The sequence below is a fragment of the Ipomoea nil genome, unplaced genomic scaffold, assembly GCF_001879475.1.
Source record: "Ipomoea nil cultivar Tokyo-kokei standard unplaced genomic scaffold, Asagao_1.1 scaffold3069, whole genome shotgun sequence".
NCBI lineage: Eukaryota > Viridiplantae > Streptophyta > Magnoliopsida > Solanales > Convolvulaceae > Ipomoea > Ipomoea nil.
The window spans coordinates 5,961,725-5,971,109 of record NW_017619497.1 but is presented as its reverse complement, the minus strand read 5'-3'; positions in this window follow the sequence as shown (position 1 = coordinate 5,971,109).

The following is a 9,385-nucleotide window of genomic DNA, read 5'->3' as shown; positions in this document are numbered from 1 at the left end:
ATTATTTGACATTGCTAAATTTTGGATCCAATGATGTTGGGGCAATTAAAGTACTCAATTATTTAAAAAGTTAATTGGTTTAAGGTGGTTAAAAAAGGCAATGGAAGTATTTGACAAAGATAGTTGATAATTGATTATGTTACTTCTTTTTATTACATGTGGTATTAGTAATTTTTTTAAAAAAGATGTTAGTAAATTAGTTATTTATTATTATGAAGTAAAATGTAAAATGACATATTATGATATGAATTTATTATTTTATTTATTTGTTTATTATTAACTTATTTTTAGTTTTAAGTATAAGTTTTAAAAATTATTATTTAATGATGTAGTCAAACGTACGCAAGACTAACACTGATTGAATAGTCTTGCACACTATCTGAGTATATAGTTTTATTCTTCTATATATCCATTAACAATATTTTCATCAGGCTAAATTGCATATCATAGTTCAGATGAGTCTCTTTTTCATTGTCATGTTTGTCACCCAGAATGAGATTCACATACGACATGACCAGTTTTATCGTTTCACGCTTTATGAAGAAGAACTCGCCAAGTAAACGAGATGAAGAAACTCGTCAAAACAACAAGAGGAAAAATACAAACTGCAAACAAAATTAAACCAGTAAAACAAAACAAAGAGAAATAACAATGCGGAAATAATGGAGTAACAACCGGTAACGGTGTAGATGGAGGAGAAAACGGTGAAGGTGGACGCTGTCTGCAGTGGAGATGGCAACAGATGAAGACGATCGGGCGCCGCCTCCGATCCGCTTGCTTCACGAAGGCGGCGACCGTGTAAAATACTAGAGAAGAAAAACCCTGGCTAATCTAATGCGTTTTTTTGAAGAAAATAATTATTATTATTATTATTGTCGTCGTCGTTGTTGTTATTAGTACTACTACCCACAACCATTGTTGCCATCAAAGGATGAGTGTTCTAGTTCGAATGTACACCTTTGGATAGTGCAAAGTGTGATTTACCTTTCACGTATGGTTATAGACTATTATATTTGAGTGAGATTTATCAAATGTACACTTTTAGACACTAGCTATTATTTTATTTGTCATCCAAAAAATAGATTTATCAAATAGTGACAATTTGTCTCTCCTGACGCTCTTAGACGGAAATTTTAATGACTTAAAAGATTAATATAGCGTAACTTGAAAATATAATATATGTATAGAAAAATAAAAATAAAATAAAAAGAAGATATATAAGTAGTAAGTGGGGACCAAAATGGAGATTTAGCATTTTCCTAAATCTGGTGTACTCACAAATTCACCAACCAAGGTACAATAATCCAGATGTATGTTCACTCTATTCATCTTTCTCAAAAGGAATGTTGAAAAAATCGCTAGGCGCTTAGGGACCGCCTAGGACGCCTAGGAGGCCAACCGCCTAGCGTCTAGGCGCGATTTTTACAACAGTGCTCAAAAGCCTTTCAACATAGAATTACAAAATGTGAAGAAAATAGTTAGATATAAAATATATGTCTTTATTCCTAATTTTTTTTAAAAGTATACATAAATATTTTTCTAATATATATTATACTATATTTCAAATATTATATACGAAAAAAAATAGCTTCATATAAACTGCTTTAATTTATCAAGAGAAACCCTAAATTTTAATTCTTATTCTAGCCCTTTAGACAATACTACAAACATATATAGGTTATGCACTCGAATTAAATTTAATTTTCTTCGTTCAAGTTTACAAAATTCAATTCCTTAGAATTATATTGTTCATTATTCCAACTATCCCAAAAAAAAAAAAAAAAAAAAAAAAGAGCATAAAGTTCTTAACATATACGTCGTACAGAAATTACTTATACGTAAAAAATAGTTTTTTATTTTTAAATTTTTTTACTTTCTTGCAAGATTGATATGATACGTCATCTTCATAGCCGGTTGAGATGTCAGAATTGAGAAGAGAAGAGAGTAATTAAAAAGCAAGAAAGTCTGTACATTTTGCTCAGAATTTTTTTTCTTAGTCAAAACCCAACCTGATGGCAAAAACCTCAGCTTCACAAGTTTCATGAAAGAAAACATTATTACGACCAGGGACGGATCCAGAAATTCGGTTAATAGAGGGTGAAAAAGTGAGACGAATTCAGAAAATTTTTCAACTAAAGGCGAAACATTAAAACAAAATAGATAATTTAAAAAATAAATAAATAAATTACCTAAAAAATATATTTATAAATATCGTTGAATATAGACGAAAAATAAAACACATCGAAACTTTATAAAAATATTCATAGCAAAATATGAAACATAATTAATTTGATAAAATAATTTGAATAGAAAACATATTATAAATTACACATCTCATTATTAATATAAAAGAATGTTATATATGTGTGTGTGTATTAAATATTTAAAAAGCTATTAAAAACGTGACTGTGGTTGAAGCCATAAGGGAAGGAGTCAAAAAAAAGCCACAGGAGAAGGAGTCAAAAAAAACTGTAAAATTATGTTAATGCCAATAATTCGAACCTTAACCTCTATTATATTGCCAAATATCTGTTCTACCAACCAATCTAACTCATTTTTTATTAATATTTAATATTTTTTTAATACTAATTAATTATGTACTATATATACATACAAAGATTATATATGGGGTGGGGGTGGGGGTGGGGGTGGGGTGAGGGGTAGTTGCCCCCTACCCCCTTTGGCTCTGTCCTTGATTACGACACACAAAATCTTGGGCATAATATATATAAATAAGAAAAATCTCTTATAAGATTATCTTATAAATCCTTATTTGTGAAATATGTCAAATTTTTAATAAGTATCACACTTTCTTTTATGAGTATTACACTTTTACTCATAAATAACTTTTCAACATCTAATATTACATTTTGATTTAAAAGTATTACAACTTTCATCAAAGGTATCATATTTTTTCTCATAAATAACAACCAATTTATCAGTGATTAGTATTACAAATTTTCCCATAAGTAATTCTGCATTCAACCCCTAAATATTATAAGTAACAAACAATTTATTTATCATTAGTATTGCATATTTCAACATAAATATTACATTTACATATTTACCAACCCACCCCATAGATAAAGATCAATGAGATGATCTCACTTATATAAATCATAAATATTTGAATGCAGTTTAACTATATCAATTTAAACTTTTAGTTACAATGGAATGCATCGCTTTAAAATGAGTCATGAATAAATTATTATTTTCGTATCAAAAAGTCATAAATACGATTCTTCAAACATTATGGTCTTATTTGGTAAAATGACTGTTAGCTGATAGCTGATTGTGTTAATTAGAGGGTATAAAACTATAAATAGTTGATAACATTAGTTGATTGTAAAAAAATGTTTGGTAAATTAACTGTTAGCTGATAGCTGTTTGGTATAAATTTTTTTTTTTTTTATCAAAAAGCTAATTGAAAAAGTTGTTTGTAGTAACTTTTTGAATTTTAGTATTTTGGAGTTACAAAAAACTAATTAACCAAACATTTATATTAATATTTTAACTAAATCAAACAATTAATAACGGTCAAATAAGTCAAAATTAGACTATAGATCAATTTTTTTTTACCAAACAAGGCCTATATCAATCAAGTCTGTCACATCAAATTTTATTAGTTGTGATATATGAATGCAACAAAATTATCGTGCACGGTACTGTAACAATAGTTGATAGAGGTTAGTAATATGTGTAGGGGCCAGGCTATGGTAGCATGCAATAGCTAGAGACGTGAAAGGCAACGACAATTAGAATAATAGGGAACGTCTGCAGGTTGTTAAAACTATGATGTGCTTGTGTGACTTGCCCTCTCTACAAACAAAATAGCTACATTTATAAAGTAGTGGGTACAACTACAATATTGGATCATTATTCTCGTACTTAAAAGTTATAGACTAGATTTTTGTTAACATTATATTCTCTTTATCGAACTTGTCACATAGAGTATTATTATGATAATTTATCTCTCATATGTAACTTATAAAGTATTATATACATTAACAAGGACGGAGGCACCTTAGGCGGTAGGGGGGCCCAGACCCCCCCACCCCCACCCCCACCCCCACCCCACCCCACCCCACCACTACCCTCACCCTAAGTTTTTTAGTAAATATGTATGTATATATTGATGTAGTAGGGATAAAATACACTTTTGGCCCCCCTCTAATTTTTTTTTTTTATAAGAAAAATCTATTATGTTTAGATTAAATAAACTCAAAATATATATTAAAGTTCAAATTCATTAAATAAAAAGAAATAAATCAAATAATTAAAGTTACCATTTTTCTTTATTACGGAGTATCTTTTTTTTTTTTTTTTTTTTTTTTGAAAGGAAAGGATATCATTAAAATCAAGAGATTAAGTGTTCAATACAAGAAGGAATAGTAGAAAACCAATTAAAATGACCAGTATGAGAACTAGCAGCTCTAGCCAACAAATGAGCAAACTTATTCACTGATCGATTAACATAAAGAATAGACACTGATTCAAAGTGTCTTTTTAGAGACCGGCACTTGAGAACGCAACCTGCATAAGAATAGTCCGGTGAATCATTTTCGAAAAACTTACACACCATCTAGCAATCTGAATAATTTGAATGGCATCAAGTATACATTTTAATTTTTAAAAAAAAATCTCCAAATTTGAGATATATGCTTTGGTTTTATTAGTTATATATGTTGATTAATTAATTAGTGATTTATTGTGTGTTTTAATTATTTATTTACATTTTTAAAATGTACAATTACTAGTTTAAATGATTAATTTTGAAATTGACAAAAATTAATATTGATTATTTAATTCATCTTGATTTTTGTCTTTATCTCTCAAATTTTGAAATATTCAATTAACCAGTAAAATGAATATAAGTTAATTATGAAAAAATTTGGTGATAAAATAATTGACAAAACTTTTTATTTGATGTTAAGTGACAATCTATATTTAAATAAATATTGTTGTTATTGTTATTATTATATTTTGTGTTATGTAACAAAAATTCTAAAGTAACGATCGACACCTGTGTCGATTGTACTCATATAATTATGTATTTCATACTTTATTACACATAGTATCATTAGAAATCATTATCAATAATAATCACAATAATATATGATATATATATATATATATATAATAATATGGTGCAATTAATTATAATGTGGACTAACATTATAAATTTTCTCTACTACATTGGCCCCCCAACTCAGATTTTCTGGTTCCGTCCCTGTACATTAATAAAATTTATCCAATGTACACTATTAAGTAGTGATTACAATTTATTTGCCGTCCACTATCAGATACCTGTTACAATCTATTCAATGTTTATAAAACTTGTTTACTAATAAACATGGCTTCTATTGCAATTCTCCAGTAAGTAAAGTTGTCTCATCATTTTCCAAAATCTTGTGTACTTACAAATTCACCCAACCATGGTACTACTACATTGTAAAATTCGACATTTTTACTCTAAAGGCGTACCCAGTTCTGTACAAATTAGGTTTAGGTTTCCTAATTCTTAAGATTGAAAATGATACATATATGGTGGTTGCATATATTCCATTTGCTATATACCTAATTGTATCTTTATTACTAGTACTATTTTGTAACTTGCGACAATTTACCTTCCTTGACCCATTTTTGTAGTTTCAAAGTTGTTATATCTTTGTGTCTTTTATTTTATTCGGTCGTGAACTTTTTTTTGTTAAGATATATTCGAACAATAATATACATAACATTTTTTGTTGTGTGTATGAGGTTGTCTTACGAGTCCTTAGCTTGTCTGTGAGACTGGTATGGTCAAAATCAAAATGTAATACTTATAATAGAAAATATAATATTTATACTGAAAAATATAATATTAATCAAGAATAACGTATATTTATAATAGAAAATATAATATTTATACTGAAAAATATAATACTAATCAAGAATAAAGTATAATACTTATTTTTTTTTTTAAAAAAAAGAGTATAATACTCATGTAAAAGTATTACAATTTTCTTTAGAAGTGATAAATTAAATGTTGTATTCTCGATTAGTATTATATTTTTTGCTTACCACATCTTGTGACTGATGTACGTCAAACACCTTTCATATCAAGCAGGGGCTGAACTCGACTAATTCACGCCCAATGGCATGCATGCCACCTACGTACAAACGCCTCGCTATCGCTTGATTCGAACCTGTGATTTGTCAGGACATGAGGTGTCTGGATTGGTTTTTCCATACGAGAGGGAGTTCAAACTCTCGACCTCTCTTAAGGGATGAGAGTACACGGCCACTCACGCCAACCAAGTTAGTTTGCATGAGATGTAATTGAAATATATAAGGCCAACTATTTTCAGTTTTATTTTTTGTTTCTTCTAATTTTATAGTTTTCATTCTTTGTTTTCTATTATCCGTTTTATTTTTAGAAAACTTGTTTATTAACACTTATTTTTACAAATTTATTTTTTAGAGTAACGTAAAATTAATACAAGTTTAATTTCAAGTGTTTATTTGGCCTTATTTTTAAAATATTTTGTTGTTATGTTTGGTTTAAATAGAATAAATATAATTTTTAACTTTAAATCTAATATAATAAAATATGTAAGATTTTTACATTGATATCCGAAACCAAATTTATATCCGGATATAATATAGTTCATTTAAAATTTAGTTTAGATAATATTAATATTTTCTAAGCTAATATTTAAAATATTTTTAGATATATTCATTTGAGTGAAATAATGTATATATATAATTTTTACTTTGAAGTTTTTTATTTTTATTTTTTGAATGCTACTAACTCTATTACATTGGGCCTCCAGTGAGGCTTGATCTCATGACCTCCCACATGGGAGAGGTCACTACATGTCATCTGAGCACAAGGTGCTTGGCTACTTTGAAGTCTAATATATGTGAAATTTCAATATTCGACGTCCGTGCCAAACTTAGATTACGATATAACATCTGTAAATATTCGAATTCATAATCCATTGAGTTCAATCAAAATCTAAAACTTGGTATATAGTTTAAATTTTAATTATGATAATGTGATAATATGGTTGTAGTGATATATAACCAAATAGATGATTGTAATTTTATTTTTCATTTAGAAAATAATTTTTAAAAGTTTTTCAGTTTTCTGACACTAAACGCCCAACGGCATGTCCCAAGTGAGTTTTTTCCTAGATTATTCACTTTTTAAGAACTTTCCAATTTTGCCAGCCAATCCTAAATTGTTCTTATTTCAGTCATTAACCCCATTTATGAGCAGTAGGTTCATGCATTGCATGCTAATCACCCAACCCCTCAAAGAGTCTACCTTTGTCAACCTTGGTTTAAAATAATATTCATATATATATGCATTTAATATATGTGCTTATAAATAAATTGAAGTTAAGGCACATAATATATATGTTAACTACAGACACATAATATGTTAATGCAATTAACATATTACTTGCTTGTAGTTAACATATTATAAATGTTTTTATACTTACAAATTACGTGTCTTTAACTTATTTACAAACATATAATACATTAATTGTAGACACATAATTTTTAATTCAAGATTTGCAACGTGAAGTAAACGTCCATAGTATAACCATTGAAACACCCCCACCTAGTAGGACAATAATATACCTCACTGACGGCTGCACTATACACTTCAAATTTTACTGAGGAAAGTAGTATGGATTCGTCCCATTGTGGATGTTAGCGTACAATAATTTCGGGAAAAGGCAAATGTATAGGGGGCCCTAGGGATTAGAACACAAACCTTTACAACGCATTTATTTGTTAGGAATGTATTAGGAGGGAAAAAATTTGCAATTTAATTTCATGGGAGAAGAAGAATAGTGTGAGAATTTAAATTGTATAGTTTTGGGTAGTAGGGATATAATTAATGAAAATTTTAATTTCAATATTTGGTATCCATAAGAATTGAAATTGAATAAGTATTATAAATATCAAAATGTCCATACTTATTATAGTAGACAAATGAAACATTAATTTTAGGTTAGAAAATAGAATGGTAATTTTTTTTTTTCTTTTCCAAAAACCATGGAATTATTGAAAATACTAAGAAGAAACATGAGATTGTAATTTTGTGAAAATATGCAATTATAATTCTCTCAAACCAACCAAAATAATTTATTTGCCTTCAAAATTTATTGGGAATACAATTATAATTTTCTTCAACTAAATGGAATGTTAAACAAGTTTGATCACTTTTTAGAAATACGCAAGAACGCATTACGCATGTAGATGTATAGTATACTCAATGACTTAAATACATTTTTTGTCATACATTTATAATTGACAGTCTATTTTTAATTATTTTTAATCAAACATTTCCCTTTGGTCATAGTATTAGTGTGGTATGACTATTTTTTTGTTTTCGGTCAACAAGATTGTTGAAATGTTGTTAAATACAAAGACATTTCGATCTTTTGTATATAAAGTGCGTTGACCCGCTATATTTTGATGTTTTTTAAAATTAAATCCATAAATTAAGACTGAAATATCATTGTATTTAATGATTTTAATTGTTCAGATGACAAAAAATAGTCATGCCACAATAATACTATGACCAAAAGAAATACTCTGAAAAAAGAAAAAAGAAAAAAAAAAAAAAAAAGACAAAGGGTGTGTTTGGTTGGTGGATTTTGCCCATAGGAATGGGTATGAAAGTGTTTGTTGTTGTTTGTTTGATAGGTTTTTAGAACACTACTATGGGTTTCGAATACCCCATGTCCCCATCAATTGAAAAACTCATACCCAAATAAAATAAGTGTTATTCATTCTCAAGCACTACTGTTAGTAACCATTCACATTCCACCCTACTACAAAACATGCTAAATACTTCCACCAAAACTCATTACCATTACCATTACCAAGTATTTGATACCCATTTCGATTCCAATTCCTATGTGCGAATCAAACACACCCTAAAAGTTGACTGATGCTTATAAATCTAAAACAAAAAATGGAAGTAACTCTATACTCAAAGTTTGAGACAATGAGGCTCCATTTGCCGTATACTATGCTGCATGCTCTCATCCTTTATATTTTCATTCTCATACGAACACAGTCTTACGGCTTAGTGCAGTGTCTGGATAAAAGAGAATGTCCTCACCTCACAATTTTTTTCTCACTCTCAAAATTGACCCTAATGCCATATATAGTACGTGATGGATCTACAGTGGGGCACTGCATGCCCTTGAGTTTTTTCCTTAATACCCTATTTTTTAAAGTCTGAAATGAAACCTCAATGTTTTTTCTTGAAGAAATTAAAGAGTAACTTTGAATGAAATCGATTCTTTTTAGATATAAAAATAGAAATCAGATAGCATAGATACAGTCTGAAATTGAGAGATTAGAAATGGCGATAGTG